Source organism: Xenopus laevis, chromosome 7S (assembly GCF_017654675.1).
Source record: "Xenopus laevis strain J_2021 chromosome 7S, Xenopus_laevis_v10.1, whole genome shotgun sequence".
Taxonomy (NCBI): domain Eukaryota; kingdom Metazoa; phylum Chordata; class Amphibia; order Anura; family Pipidae; genus Xenopus; species Xenopus laevis.
In genome coordinates, this window is record NC_054384.1 from 14,857,742 (window position 1) to 14,872,872 (window position 15,131).

The 15,131-nt window shown below is 37.4% G+C and overlaps 1 pseudogene; it reads left to right on the forward strand.

Annotated features, from left to right (window-relative positions):
• Positions 1-3,305: 3,305 nt before the first annotated feature.
• LOC108697182 overlaps positions 3,306-15,131 on the forward strand; it is a 58,776-nt pseudogene continuing 46,950 nt past the window's right edge.

The window sequence follows — 15,131 nt, forward strand, 5'->3', positions numbered from 1 at the left end:
CAATTAAATTAGCTTTCTCCTGCAATGTACATTTCAATTACTACTGTAGCCCAACGTACCATAACTAAGAGTTGTCGTAGGTGGTTGTCATTATCTTCTACAATTATTTCAAGACCCAGAATGTCAATGACAGAAATGTGTGTTATTGGAGTGGTATTATCATACATAGCGGTTCATGTTTCTATTATCCATGACAATATCATTCAGAAAAGCATCCACAACAGAATTCAATATTCATCCCTTTCCGTTGGATTGTTTAGCATCTGACCTTGTGGTGGCAATTTTAAATGACGTCGACCCTGCAGGAAAGAAAAAAAAGCCTAAACCATGTGAATTATGTGCTCTGTTTACTGAATGCAGAACATGATCATCTTTTCATCTTTTCATCTTTCAAGGCTCTATATTGTGAACCCTACCAAACCTTTACTGGACACCCCAACATCAGCTCCATCTGTTACTTATAACATGGTTTTTAACAATGGTTTTCAGCTTTTAAATCTAAAGACACCTCAAATTACCTTGACACTGACTATTTCCCTTTTATTTAGATAAAAAAGCAATATATAGGAGATGTAGTGACCTCGATACATTGTGTTGAACTGCAACTAATCCACCCAAGACCTCTACACTTATTTAGACTTCTATAACATATACTAAATCAAAGGTAATGGAAAGCTTACAGAAAATAAAATTGCATACCGATCATTAGATGTTTTTGTATAGCTTTACTGTCTCATTCAGCTGCCTGACATTAACAAGTGGTTTAAAGGGATCTTTACCCACAACCTTCCATTATGCAATAAAACAGGTTAAAGCCGATGATCTCCATGAATGAAAGTGGCTTCAGGCTTGTAGGTTTGCTAGGCTATTGCTTTCAGCTCACGTTTATTTTGTTATCTTGTAATTATATACAAAAATTCACTTGGGCACCTTCCAGTGCTTGTTCTCTATTCAATACCCCCCTTTAGCCATTTTTTAGTTATACTACCCTGAGCTGTAGCGGAGTTGTATTGGTCTGTTCCAGCCAGAACAATATTATAGAAGCAGGCAGGAGGTATAGGAAAGGTATAGGAAATCTTTTCTGCCCCTTATATTTGACCCTTAGGAGGTTATTTATTAAAGTCCAATTTTTTCTGGTTAGTCGTTTGTTTGAAGGAAAAAAAACTCAAAAAGTCCAATTTTTTCTGGTTAGTCGTTTGTTTGAAGGAAAAAAAACTAATTTTTTTTTAGATTTTTAAACTCTGATGGTGTTAAAATTCTGAATAAAAATTCAGAATCCGAATATTTTGTGGTTTTGGTCTTAAAATCCAAAAAAGTCAGAGGTTTCTGGTGTCAAATTCAAAAAAAGTCTCCGTTTTCGGCAACAATTCTGATTTTTCTCACAATGTTATCAATTTTTTTCCCGCAGAAATATTTTCTGAAAAATGTATTGATAAATAGGGTGAGAAAAAATCTATGGTTGGAGTAGTTTTCAGAAAATAGTAAGAACTTTTCAGATTTAGATAAATAACCCCCTTAAATTACAGAACAAACAAAGCAGGCTGTTGTGCAGGTGAAGTTTAGCAACCATAGCAGAGGTTAAAACTAAATTTTACAAATACAAAATGCTTTATATTATGCAGTGTAAATTTTAACCCATAAAGATACCCGAACCAGAAAGAAAAAATAAATCAAAACAGAGATCCTATTCATTAAGCACCTAAGGCCCTAATGTCTGTATTATGTATTTCCACTACTTTTGGCTCCGGGACATTACACTGAGTAAGTACAGAGGGATATACTGTAAATAAGAAATATTTCTGAAAGTACTGCTGAAAAATTTAAACTAGATAACACTGCAAAACTTTAGTTATTATTTTATCATGAAATCATTTTTTGGGAGGCCAAGTTGAAACATTTCAACTCCTTCTCAGGTCTAATACAGACCGAATTTGTGTTACTTTAGAAGAATTGATCGGGAAATGGAAATGAAGCTGAAGGTTATCTGGCAAAGTCTTTACAGCACAAAGTTGAAAATAAATAAATGAACAGAATGAAATTCCCATTTACACAGACAAAATGAGTTTCGAACGATTAAAAATCCCTGCGCTCATTTACCAGAAAAATATTAGTGAAGTTAAATAGTTTTTGATAAGGGCCGGGCAGTGCACATTGGAAGAGTGCCCCTGTATTCACTGCTATGAACTGATTGCTGATTTGACCAATGTTAAAAACGATGCTCATCTTCTCCCCTGCCTGGACTCAAGGTCAAGAATAATATGAAACCTGTCCAAGAAAGAAAAATATACAAGAGTAACATTGTCCTTATTATTTTATGAACACGTACCAAGTTCAGCCACAATGATTAATATCAATCTTAAGAAAGACCCATAGCAGAAGTGTGGACTGTCAGTATAGAACATCTGTAGTGTCTTGTACCCTCATTAGAATCCAAATAAACAGAGGCTAAGACGAAGGTCAGCTACAGCGGCAAAAAAGTCACCACGAAAAAAAAAAACGCCCATTAACTTTAAAGGGATTCTGTCATGATTTTTATGGTGTAGTTTTTATTTCTAAATTACACTGTGTACATTGCAAATAAATGACTCTACCATGTGAAATTGATTCTTGAACCAGCAAGTGTATTATTTTAAATTTATAATATTGGTGTGTTGGCAGCCATCTCAGGTCATTTTAACTGGGCATGTGCTTTCAGAATGAGCCAGCACGTTCGGATGGAACTGCTTTCTGGCAGGCTGTTGTTTCTCCAACTCAATGTAACTGAATGTGTCTCAGTGGGACCTGGATCAAAATCCACGTTTCCTGCTTGTTTATACTGGTATTGACCCTTGCCTGCCTGACTGTTCTGAACTCTACAATCCTGACCCTTGCCTGCCTGACTATTCTGAACTATGCAATCCTGACCCTTGCCTCTCTGACTTGCTTGAACTCAGCCTGTACTGACCCGGCCTGTCTGACCACATTATTCCGTTGGTTCCTCCTGAGTTGTGTGGCCTTCCATCCAAAATCCTTGGTAAACAATAGTGCCCCTTTGCTAGTCCAGAACTCTTGCTTGGCTCCTCTCTTTTTAAGACCTGGCGGCATCCAATTAGCGGAAGGCTCCTCCGGAAGTGAAAGGCGGCTGCTACAGGCGGAAGCGGAGCCAAGACCAGGGAGCCGAGCACTTGTTCTGGATTTAGGGTGCCGATCGTGACAATTTGTATGCATGACACAGCCCACATTAGTGCTTATTCATATTGCATGGGGGCTCAGACATATGAGGCTCTTTGTATTGTATCGACATAAGAGAAATTTCTAGTAAAAAAATGGGCACACATGATGTCCATCAAGTTTTTGATAAAAAGTACCTAAAGCATATAAGTCTAAAGAAACTGGACTTTCTCAGTATTCTTGAAAATGTTTCACGAGCAATTCAAGCAGCTTCTATGGTTCAACTGAAGAAGCCACTTGTTGACAATTTTAATTTAGATGCAATAAGTGCCACCATGAAACATGCATTTATTAGACGTGTCCCTGAATTTTTGAGTGGTCTGGAAATGCTACTTAAGATGGTGATTGACTGTATGTTGGTTCTGTATGAGTGCTTCTTACAAGAAGGAAGGACACATGGAATCTTGGAAACCATGCCTGGGTTCCATCAACATGATCTTAAAAAATGCCATACCCTAACTGGCGACCTACCATACCCATGTAGATAGCTTATGTGGAAAACTCTTACATGCTAGCTACTAGAATTACGTTGTTAATATCTTTATAACAGAAAAGTAAAATAAGAAACAGAAAATAATATTGCCAAGTTCCATGAAAGAGATAAAGCATATTAAGCAGAGAACTTGCTGTTCACCTTAACATATATCTTTGTTCTTTGTATATTCTGTACAGAAGTATAGCAATAAATACAGCAGTACAACAAAATAACGTGTTTGGCCCAATTTATTTCTATCTAACAATGTTGTTTGTGAGCTGTGACCTGTTTATAAGAGTCTGTGAGAGGCGTAGGGAGATTGTAAAGCTGTTGGTAGCCATTAGTAATGTCTTTAGGTCTTATTCGTGCGTAACATAACCGATTTACTTTTACTCATTTCTTTTATTTACAGCAAAATGACATATATTAATGGACCCATTTTTAAATGTGAACAAATTAGCTCAGTCGTCCTTTTTCGATATCAATTACAATCAATGTTGCGTGTCATTCTTCATCATTCTGTTTAACAGTACCAATGGCTAAATGGTAGGCTGGAGAATTCATCCTGCCATCCTCCTAATAACCTACGAAATGACTTGCAAATTAGTCAGCAGATTATTCTAACATTAATCTACTTGGCCTGTCTGTGATGATAAATGGGGGCAAGAAATCATCTAGATGCAACAGATATGCGTTTAACAATGCAAAGGGTAATGCTTATAATGCTTAAAAGGAATGCCAGTAAGAGACTTTACTGTCAATAAGCATAAAAAATATCAAATAAATAAATGAAAACATTATAATAATACCCCATGCTCTTCATCATGTGGTTGACTCTCCATTATCAGTACAGGATTACCACGCTTGCACACCCTGGCTCTCCACGATAAGATGACCCGGTGCACTGTGAAGGAGGCCTCGGCAACCTCAAAAGTACTAACGAAGAAAGATTTCACTGGCACACAAAGGTTCTTTCAAGCAGGTACAAGCCCTTGCTGAGTTTATTTTGCAGAAGTGCAACGTTTTGGGGTGAACCCCTTTATCAAGCATACAAAACACACTGTGAGGCAACTATTTAACACCACCATGTGAAGAGTTAATTAGCATAATTAATTAAGTACAATTTAACCATTTTCAGTCCCGGAAACAAATGTAATTCCGATTGGTGTATTTCTGAGTGTCCATATAAATCGAAAATTTTTCATTAAATATTTTGAAAAAACCAAAATGTCCATAACGCAAATTGGAAAAGTCCCAAAAAAAATTCAGTGCATCATCTCTTCTTCTCTCCTCTCTTCTTCTTTTTTTGGTTGCTGCACTGAATTTTTTTCGGGACTTTTCCAATTTGCGTTATGGTCAATTTTGTTTATGAACTTTTAATCTACAGTCCAACAATTTTTTTATTTCACTGTCCTTTGGATAGTTTGGTTTTTTCAAAATATTTAATGAAAAATTTTCGATTTATATGGACACTCAGAAATACACCAATCGGAATTACATTTGTTTCCGGGACTGAAAATGGTTAAATTGTACTTAATTAATTATGCTAATTAACTCGTCACATGGTGGTGTTAAATAGTTGCCTCACTGTGGGGCTCATTTATCAACACTGGGCAAATTTGCGCATGGGCTGTTACCTATAGCAACCAATCAGTGATCAGCTTTTTAAAGCCAGCTGCAAGAAGAACAATGAATGCAGCAATCTGATTGGTTGCTATAGGCAACAGCCCATGGGCAAATTTGCCCAGTGTTGATAAATGATCCCCAGTGTGTTTTGTATGCTTGATAAAGGGGTTCACCCCGAAACATGACTCTCCATTATACCATAAGCTATCAACAACTATCATAATAAGTATCATGGCTTTGGATATGGGTTTATTGTTTGCCACACACAAAGAGATTTTAAAATGTGCTCAGTCCAAATAAAGTAAATCAGAAGCTGATCGTAATGAATCTCTAGCCCGGTTGTATAAAATCCCGAGCTCAACATCTCAGACAGCAGTAACTTCAAAGAGCAATGGCTCACCCGATAACTGTAGACTTGAGTGTACAAACCCCAGGTCTTGCACCTCTGGGCTTAACCAATGCACACCAACATGATTAAGTCAACGTGAAATCCACACTCACCGATTTCTTCAGGTGGCTCAAGTGCAGCTCTCTGAACCCATAGCTTTGGGTGATGCCTAGGCAAATTCGAAGAATAGCCAATCTCTTGGGAATAAAACAACATTTTATTCCATATAGCTATAAAACAATGACATCATTGTTTTCAGCTATATAGAATAAAATCTCGTTTTTATTTTATTTTCCATTGGCCAAGATTTCCTGGCCAATCGAAAAAGAAGTTCTTGTAAAGTTCCAACGTTCCATTTAGCCATATAAGAATGTTTTGGGAATAGGTCGGATAAAGATTGGTGCACTAAGATTGGACCAACATTTTAAAAGTTATAGGCACAGTAGCTGCTATTGATTCAATATATGGGGCCACATATTGAAGGTATTCAAAGAATAACAGTTTGACAGATCTTTTAGGAAAATCGACGCCATCCTTCCGAACCACGAGATAAGGATGTGCTGTTTTGATCGAAGTTTGATTTCTCTTTGAGCCTTTTACTCGAAAAATTGGCATTTCCCTGGAATTTTACATCAATAAATTAAGTATAATCGAATTTGTTGCTGTGCGGGAAAGCACAAAGAAGTGAAAGCTTCAGCTTGCATATGGAAGGAATATAAGAATGCACACGGTTACTGGTACCAAAGGGCCAGTAACTGGTCCCACTGCAACACATTCAGTTACACTGAGTAGGAGAAACACGAGCCTGCCAGAAAGCAGTTCCATCCTAAAGTGCTGGCTCTTTCTGAAAGCACATGACCAGGCAAAATGACCTGAGATGCACCTACACACCAATATTACAACTAAAAAAATACACTTGCTGGTTCAGAAATGAAATTTTATATTGTAGAGTGAATTATTTGTCGTGTAAACAATTTAGAAATAAAAAACGATATCATAAAAATCACGACAGAATTCCTTTAAGCACAATGGAAAATAAGCAGATTGCAGCCAGACATACAGACAATGGCATCTTAGGCAAAGCTAAAACTACAGACTGTGGTAACAACTCTTATTTATTCATAGGCATTAATAATTAATAGTGATGGGTGAATTTGCGAAACGGCGTCTCGTTTTTGATGCCGGCGAATTTTCACCAGCGAATTTTCACAGCCGTTTTGCGAATTCTAGCAAATTCACAGCGAATTTGCACCTGTCGAATAAATTCGCCCATCACTAATAAATAATCATCAAGGTAGCATTTTCTACAGAGGAAGCATAGGGATGCTCTGAGTTATCATTTCTATAATTTTTCAAGGTACCGTATATACTTGAGTATAAGCCGAGTTTTTCAGCCCCCAAAATATGCTGAAAAACTCTACCTCGGCTTATACTCGGGTCAAGCGCAAAAACGGTCGCCAGAGTCTAAGAATAGTCGCCGGCGTCTAGGAATAGTCGCCGGCGTCCAAGAATAGTCTCCCAGAATATTCGCCGTCGTCCATGAATGGTCGCCTGCATCCAAAAACGAGACGCCGGCACCTCCAATGGGAGCAGAAACCCTCAATTTTTTGATTGAAACTTACCAGAAGCTGCTGCATTTCTCACCCTAGGCTTATACTAGAGTCAAATTTTTGGAGGTAAAATTAGGTACCTCGGCTTATACTCGGGACGGCTTATACTCGAGTATATACAGTATTTATCCACAGGAAGTCAATGTAACATTGAGGTCCTAAGGATAAAATTTAAGATAAAATAGGGCTATTAGAAAAGCATGTAAACAAAAAAAACCCAATAGGCTGGTTGATTATACAATAAAAATTCATTATTATTCATTATTCATACTTTAGTTGGGATCTAGCACAAGTTACTGTTTTATTATTACAGAGAAAAAGGAAATCATTTTTAAAAATTATGATTATTTGGATAAAATGGAGATAAAATGGGAGACCCTAACCTTTCTGTACTTCGTTACATTCTGGATAATGGGTTTCCGGATAATGGGTTTCCGGATAATGGATTCCATACCTTACTACACAGCACCGTGGTGCTTTTTATGTTGGTTTGTTCATAGCCATTCTGTCCATTAGCATACATAACATTATTTATTGCACATATGTGGTTTGGTGTAAAGAAAATCAAATTAACATGTTTTCCCCTTCAGGCATATGTCAGTGTCAACTCTTGTATTCCTCTCCTGAAAGACACAACTGTTATGTTTACAATACAAATCAGCTAATGAGAAATATATTTCTGACATATGGAAAGTGCTTTAGTCAATCATGCAATGCTATTGGTTTAACACGTTTATAAACTGTCAAGTAATTGCAGAATGTTTTCTAAGTATAGAAGGAATGTACCTAACCCAGATATAACAAAAACAACTGGTAGTGTTGGAAATGCTAGCGCTGAAAAATTGGTAGCACAATCATTTGGATTCCCGGCACGCACAACTTACATTTTTGCAAATTGCTTGTTCAAGGTAAACAAATACTGCACTTTATTCCGAGCAGAAGTTGAACATTTCTCTAGGTCACGGAGGAAGCCTGAGGCCCTGGTGAAGGTCATTGTAGGCTTTTATCTTTTATCTCTGCACCTGATCTTCTACCATTTGTTTTTATGTTATTGAAGCTACAGTACAGAAGTAAAAGCTTTTGTATCATCTTATGAAATCAATCCAATGCATACAGTGTAGAAAACCTTTATCCTTCATTTTTATGCAAAAGATACACACTTGTCTGGTGCCCAATGAGGTATTTTATACAAGGGATTATTGTTTCATCCATTTGCAAGGGGCAGATTTATCAAGGGTCGAATTTCGAAGTTAAAAATACTTCGAAATTCGACCATCGAATTGAAATACTTCGAATATCGAAGTCAACGTTTTTTTCATCGTATTTGGGTATCCTGCGGTCGAAGTAAAATCGTTCAATCGAACGATTAAATTCTTCGAATTGTTCGATTCGAAGGATTTCAGCGTTTGATTGAACGATTTTACTTTGACTTCCAAAAACTTAGAAAAATGCTCTAGAAGGTCCCCATATGCTAACATCGCACTTTGGCAGGTTTAATTTGGCGAACTATTGAAGTCGAAGTTTTTTTAAAGAGACAGTACTTCAATTATCGAATGGTCGAATATTCGAACGATTTTACTTCGAATCAAATTTGAAGTCACAGTATTCTATTCGATGGTCGAAGTATCCAAAAAATTACTTTGAATTTTGAATTGTTTTACTTCGAAAATTCTCTCAAATTCACTTCGACCCTTGATAAATCTGCCCCGTCAGCAACACTCTTACCTTGTAACAAGCTTATATATATATGTATATATATATACAGGTATGGGACATGTTATCCAGAATCTGGACCTGGGTATTCTGGATAAAAAATCTTTCTGTAATTTGGATCTTCACATCTGAAGTCTTTGGGGCAGATTTAGTAGAGGACGAAAAATTTCCAGCGCCCGCTTCACAGCCATCGATACACTTCGCCAGGTGAAAATTTGCTCAGACAACACTAATTAGTCGTGGGCATTGAACTCTGGCGACTTTTCGTTAGCGTTACTTTGGCAACGTGAGCAATTGAAAGCAAAGATGCGCTAGTGTTCATTTTTGCCTAGTGCAAATTCACTAGAGGTCTTGCGCTCAGGTTAATTTGCATACAACAGGAAATTTAAAGTTGAATGGACGTATATGTTGCAGCAAATACATTACATTACAAAAGTCCAGGGAACATTAAGAAAGACAATAGAGTTGTTATAATGTCCTACACATGAGCCCACTGTATAGTTTATGTTCCATATGTTAGAAAATGTAGGGGGGAACCCGGTTACCCAAAAAAATTTCAAGGACTTTTGCAGGCTATCACTCTGAAAAAAGGAAAATACGCCAGCGTTTTTTAAACTTTCATGCTTTTTTCCACTAAAGATTATGATATAAGTAAGATTAAAGGGATACTGTCATGGGAAAACATGTTTTTTTCAAAACACATCAGTTAATAGCGCTGCTCCAGCAGAATTCTGCACTGAAATCCATTTCTCAAAAGAGCAAACAGATTTTTTTATATTCAATTTTGAAATCTGACATGGGGCTAGACATTTTGTCAATTTCCCAGCTGCCCCCAGTCAAGTGACTTGTGCCTGCAATTTAGGAGAGAAATGCTTTCTGACAGGCTGCTGTTTTTCCTTCTCAATGTAACTGAATGTGTCTCAGTGGGACAAGGGTTTTTACTATTGAGTGTTGTTCTTAGATCTACAAGGCAGCTGTTATCTTGTGTTAGGGAGCTGTTATCTGGTTACCTTCCCATTGTTCTGTTGTTTGGCTGCTGGGGGGGAAAATGGGAGGGGGTGATATCACTCTAACTTGCAGTACAGCAGTAAAGAGTGATTGAAGTTTATCAGAGCACAAGTCACATGACCAGGGGCAGCTGGGAAATTGACAAAAATGTCTAGCCCCATGTCAGATTTCAAAATTGAATATAAAAAAATCTGTTTGCTCTTTTGAGAAATGGATTTCAGTGCAGAATTCTGCTGGAGCAGCACTATTAACTGATTCATTTTCAAAAAAAAGTTTTTTCCCATGACAGTATCCCTTTAAGGAAGATCTATGCAGTGCACTTTGCCTGGTCTGAGCTGGCGAAGGCAAGTCTATCCCAACAATCTAATAAACATAAATAGTAGTGTTCTATTGAAATGCATGCAGCCAAAATTCACTCAGTTCAACTGGACTGCCCATGTGGTAAACTGGGCTGTATGGGTCCAGTCTACCTATTTTGTGAAGGTAGAAAATAGTGTTGATAGAATAATGTTAGACTACTGCCTTTTTAGTCATTACGTTGCCTGGTGTGGTGCTATGAACCCCTGTTTCTTTTAGTACACCACAAGTTTCTACTGCATGCTGGCTAGGTGTACACTCAATGCACCTAAAATACCCATGCATTAATTGGCTATATGTGGACAGCTTAGATAAATCACACCAACCAACCCTGGTCTTCCTTCACCCTATGTCCATTTATAGCCTTATGTGATCTGATATCTGTGAAGGGAGATATTATTATATTAGGAAGGTAGAAAAAGGGTGTTTCAAAGTCAATGGAAGGCTACTGGCTCAGTGAGCTCTCTGATGTCAATTGTTGTTCTGTGAGGCACATGGCTCTATTAGCTTGTTGCCAGGACCTACTGTCTGCTGCCTTGGATGTGCGTGGAACAGTTCCTGTGCCTGTCAATGGACATGTACATACTTGTGTGTCCTGGCACCTGTTTGTTCTTTCCTTGGACAGTAACTTATTTGGCCACATAGCATCCTATTTCAATTGGCTGTTTACTAATGTTTTTCTTAAGAACCAGCTAAACCACTATCTCCCACTGCCATTGGCATTTGTCTTGTTTGGATGGTGTCTGTCCCTTGCCTGTCGATACTGACTGTCCTGACTATTGGCCTGAATACAGAATCTGATGACTGTTGCCTTCCCCATCCTCTGACCTAGATCTGGACGGCATATTTGGCTGTCTGCTCTGATTCTTGCTGGGTCTTCTTTGTTTCTGATCTGTAGGTCCTTGTCAATGCTTAGGTCATGTTGATCTGTCTGTCTAGGGAGAGTTGGTCTCATTAGGTATTTAAGCCTTAGTCTGGGGTCCTAAAAGGGTGTTAATGAACATCAACACCTGTGGTGCTATGGAGACCTGTTGTACTCAACCAGGGCATTACAGCGAAGAAGAATGAAAAGAGGTAGAAGTTGGAGGCAAATGTACATATAAGAAGAGGACAGGAAAATAGAATATACAAAAGAGAACATTAAACAAAAAACAATGGGGAGAAAAAAAGTGTGAAGAGAATGAAATATTTGGCTGAGAAGGCTCCAGAAATATGGCTTCCTAGTTGTCTCAAGTTCCCTATTTCCCCTTTGTGATATTTCTTTCAGGGCCAGGTTCATGGGAAAAGGAGGAAAAATATATAAAACATTATAGACTTTGTGCTGCAGACAGCTGTGGAGCAAGAACACTGGCAATGTTTCAAACTCTATTTAATGAAATGAATCAAGCTCCGGACTGAATATCACTAAACTGAACATCAGTAATGTCCATTTGCAGATCTAAAATTGTATTCCACAGATTTGAATGCCTGTTCCTCGGGGGACAATCTGATACTACTTCCTTTAATTATAAATGCAAATGGGAAAAATCTGATATACTGTAGCAGTGCCACATAGTTACCATTTTGTTTCTAAAACGTATAAAATAGTTTATCCATAATGGCGCCCTGCCTGGAGCAACATTAGAATTAAATTGCTTCCTACAGTCTGAACCTTAACTGCCATCTATGGTATCTGATCAGTTCAAAGTATAATGAACGGACAAAAACTCTCTCTATGTGCCTGAAGAATGGCTTGCATTTTCAAATTAAAATGGACTATTAAGAATTAAGTACAACATGAACAAAAAAGGACAGAGCTAAGCTGATGCTTTTTTTTGTAGCTCCACATTAAAATATTTAATCGGTGGCTTCTTTCTAAGCCATTTTTGACATCAAAGTCTTCTACAGAAGACCGTGACCCCTTGAATAAAAGTTGCAAAGAAGAAAAATACTTCCATTATTGTTTATTAACAAAGTGCTTAGTACTAGTCCTTTTTTAGAGGTCCCATCATAGGGGCAAAGTCACTAACGGTAGAATTTTTGCCACACTCCGCACCACTTCTCCAGGCGCAAATTTGTTACAACTACGCTAATTCACTAAAATGTGTTCACTACGCTACGCTAATTCACTAAAAGTTGCTTCTCAGCAGCCAAATGCTGGCGAATTTTCACTAGCGTTACTTCGGCAGTGCGAGCATTTCATAGCGAATTTTCGTTCCCGTTCATTTCTGCCTAGTAAAACTTTGCTAGCACTCTTGCGCTTAGGTTAATTTAAATAGGGCGGTTACCTAAAAATCGTATGGCATCTTTAATAGTAATGTTGATGCAAATTTTTGAAGTGCCCACTTTTTAAGACAATTGTCCAATGAGCCATAATAAAGACGATTTTATTAATAAATAGTCCGATAATCGAATTTCCAGTTAAATCGAATTCATATGATTTTAAAAAAAACTTACATGAATTCGAAATTCAACCCTTGATAAATGTACTTCATCATATAAGGGGCTGAGTTACTAAGGGTCGAATTTCGAGGGTTAATTAACCCTCGATATTCGACTAGGAATTAAAATCCTTCGACTTCGAATATCGAAGTCGAAGGATTTAGCGCAGATAGTTCAAAATGATTGTATTGCTTGATCAAAAAAAAAAATCTGTATTGTGCTGAGCAATCTGTAAAATATATCTTCATTATTGCTGCAAAAATAACAAGCACATGCACATTGCAATATAACTACAGTAAAGGGGCATAGTTAAAGTATCGTACTGTAGGCATTTCAAATGTGGATTTGCATGCCATCAGACGCCTTTTGTAATCACAATGTCCTTTTTTTCTATCTCAGACTCCGAACGCTCAGTAATATTCTACTGGTATTGTTGAATTTTTATAAAGAACTTAATAAGACATTATACAACCCATTAGTGGGAAGTGATGAAGCACTTTTACAAAAGCACAAGTCTGCAGAGTGAATCTTGTGGCTGGTTAATGAGGCTGAATAAAATATTCACTTCTGCTTGGGCTTTCCTTGTGGCCAAGTGAAAAGAAATAAAAAAAAAAAAAAAACCAAGAAGAAAGCAGCTTTGCTAAAATGAAATGCTTGCAAATAAAAAATAAATTAAAATAAGGCCCAGGTACCGCCATATTTATTTCTTATAGTTATGGGGCAGATTTATCAAGGGTCGAATTTCGAAGTGATAAATGCTTGGAAATTCGACCATCGAATGGCTTTACTTCGAATATCGAAGTCGAAGTTTTTTTCACCGAATTTGACCGTTTTGCGGTCCAAGTAAAATCGTTCTATAGAAGGATTTCATCCACCGAATTTTTCTTTGACTTCAAAAAACGTAGAAAACTGCTCTAGAAGGTCCCCATAGGGTAACATAGCACTTCGGCAGATTTAATTTGGCGAAGTATTGAAGTCAAAGTTTTTTTAAAGAGACAGTACTTCGATTATCGAATGGTCGAATATTCAAACGCTTTTACTTCGAATCGAATTTGAAGTCGAAGTCGTAGTATCCTATTCGATGGTCGAAGTATCCAAAAAATTACTTCGAAATTCGAATTTTTTTGTTTCGAAAATTTCCTCGAATTCACTTCGACCCTTGATAAATCTGCCCCTATGTGTTTATGCCTTTGTGGTCATTAGAGTGGCCTTGAAAAAAGTGCACATAATATAGTAGGAACAAAGCTCTGGTACAGAGGTAAGTTTTCTTGCACTTCTCTGCACTCTTTCCAACTCATATCCCTCTTTAGGACTGGATATATTCTGGGTGAGGCCTTACCATGTACCTATAAAGAGGCAAAATTATGTTTTCATTCCTTGAGTTAATGCACCTCTTTATGAAAGACAGTACAATATTTCCTATATTTTACAGTAGCCACTGAGTAACCCTGTCTAGAGTAACACCATTTTTTATCCACAAAAATCCCCTTCTCATTTAAATAGAACCCCAAAACGGTTTACTGTATAACTAGCATTTGGGGCAAATTCACTAAAGGGTGAACTTTTGACTGCGAAGGCTTTACCACAGTTTGCACCACTTTAATTGGCTACCACTACGCTAATTCACTAAAATGAGAAATTGCATCTTGGAAGCTGAACGCTGGCGAAGTTTCGATAGCGTTATGTCTCCAGCACGAGCATTTCATAGCAAACTTTTGCCAACGTTAATTTCTGCCTAGGGAAACTTCATTAGTACACTTACGCTTAGGTCAATTTGAATATAACATGTACATATAGGTCATATATATGTCATTATTAGAGGTGTTGGTGCAAATGCTTGAAGGGACCATTTATTATTACAAATGTCCAAGGAATCAAAATAAAGACCAAAGAGAACCTCTAATGCCCTAGACATGAGCCCACCCTAAAACAAATGTAGCATGCCCCTCAAAGGGTAAAAATTTTTTAAAACAAAATATTTTAATAGTTACAACTTTTATAAATATGAAAATATGAAAAAAATTTTTTTTATAAATTTTATAACTTTTCGACATTCAGGATATGATGTCACTGACATAAGATTTAGGAGGATGTAGCTTCATCTAATCAGTTCACCAGGTCTATAGCTGGTGAAGGAAACTCTGGCGAAAGAGGTTACATTATGTAAAATCTGCACTTTAGTGAATTTGCGGAGTAACGATCTTTCGCCTGAGCGAAAATCGCCTGGCGATAGGGCGCAGAATGTCGCTAATGATGTAATCTATCACAAGCAAATTTTCCTCTACGCCTGTTAGTAAATTATCGATATCCCTGTGGATGGGAT